Genomic DNA, 1,682 nt, shown 5'->3' with positions numbered 1-1,682 from the left:
CTCGGGCCTGTGCACGTGTTGGGCGCAGATTCCAGAGGGGAAGGCTGGTGGGAAGGAGGGAGACATACACACACATCCCACACACCTCTGTCCTGCTGGGCATCTGCACTTTGTCGCTTTGGGTGCCAAGTGCTGTCCCCAGACATGACCCAGCCTATTGGGGGGCTGGGCCTGGGCCGCCATGGGGCATAGAGGTTGGGCCTCAGACCATGGGACCTAGGAGGGGCAGAGCCAGGCCGGGTGAGCGTCTTCCCTGCTCACAGACACAGTGCCTGGTGAGGAGGGCTCATGGGGTCACCTTTGTGGCCATTGGGATCCAGGTACCCCCAAGCCCAGTTGAGCCTCCTGGATGGTCTCTCAGTCCCTCCTTAGTAAGCTCCTCCCTCCCCTCCCCAATTTTCTCCCAACATCTGGCAGGGAGATGGAGAGGCAGATCAGGGGCCCATGCTGACTTCCCGAAAGTCCCCAGGGCTGGCATGTTGAGAGCTAATCCCTCCCACTTTCCCTGCTCCACGTCGAGGGCGGGCTCCCAACAGTAGCCAGTTCTCCCAGAGTGTCCTGTGTTCCCCAAGGCTGGTGAAGCTCTGGGGGCGAGAGGTCAAGGCAGCTAGCTGCTTCCTTAGGCACCAGGTTCCTTGGAACTCCCCCAGTGGGGAAGGCTGATCGGGGCCCGGGTCACCACCTCCCTGTGCACAGGGCTGTCACGGAGGCCCGCATTAACAGCCTGTCATGGGCTCTCCTGGAGCTCGGCTGCCCAGGAGGGGCTCCTGCAGTAGTCCCTCTTTGATTTCACAGGGCGGCCAGCCTGGCCGGGGCCCCAGGCAAGTGTAGGGTGAGAAAGACCCCTTGGCAGCAGCGAGGACTCCAGACAGCACCCTCTCTGCCAGCGGGGACTGCTTACCACAGCCTAGACTCTGACGACCAGCTACAGCATAGGAGAAACGGAGACTTGGAGGGATGGTTTTGAGAGGCTGATTGCCAGACCTTGCTTCTTACTCTGCCTTAGTTGACCTCCCCTGAAACCTGCCCAGTGCTCTAGCACAGGCCACTTTGCAATGGACGGGTGGTGGCCTCACTGAGGCGCCCTTGACCAGGAATCCCAGTGGGTCTTCTGCCTGGAGAGGTCAGGGTTGGACCACTAGAACCAACCTGCCCCATTGACCAACCTCTGCCAACTTCGTGGCCCTGTAGGACACTGCCCCAGAGCATTTCCCAGGCCGTAGCTCAGGACGGACACGCTGCCACTCTGTCTCCTTGAGAGACTGGTAAGTTCGAGCCACTGACATTTGGTTCATCATCTGAGCTTTTGACTCTTGATAAAAGAATGAGTTACTAGATATCTTTCAGAGGTTTAAGATTATACCTAGCAGTCAGTGCTTCATAAAGGGTCACAGATAACAAGTGGGGGTGGGTGGGTCGGGGAAGGGTTAGAGTTCCCAAGATTCACAGGGCACCCATGCCGCATTTCAAGACCTCCAAAACTGGTTCATAGCCACCCCCAGGACTAACGAGAACAGAAAGCTCAGGCTTTGTCCCTCAAAGCTGCTGGTGGATTCAAACGGCCAACCATGCGGCTAGCAAGCCCAATGCATGCACCACCAGGGCTCCTTCGAGACGCAGAGGGAGAGAAGTGATCTGTACAGAGAACCCAGAAAGAGTAGCGCGATCAGAATTAATGCCCA

The sequence above is a fragment of the Tenrec ecaudatus genome, chromosome 1 (genome assembly GCF_050624435.1).
Source record: "Tenrec ecaudatus isolate mTenEca1 chromosome 1, mTenEca1.hap1, whole genome shotgun sequence".
NCBI lineage: Eukaryota > Metazoa > Chordata > Mammalia > Afrosoricida > Tenrecidae > Tenrec > Tenrec ecaudatus.
Note: the sequence above shows the minus strand (reverse complement) of the source record.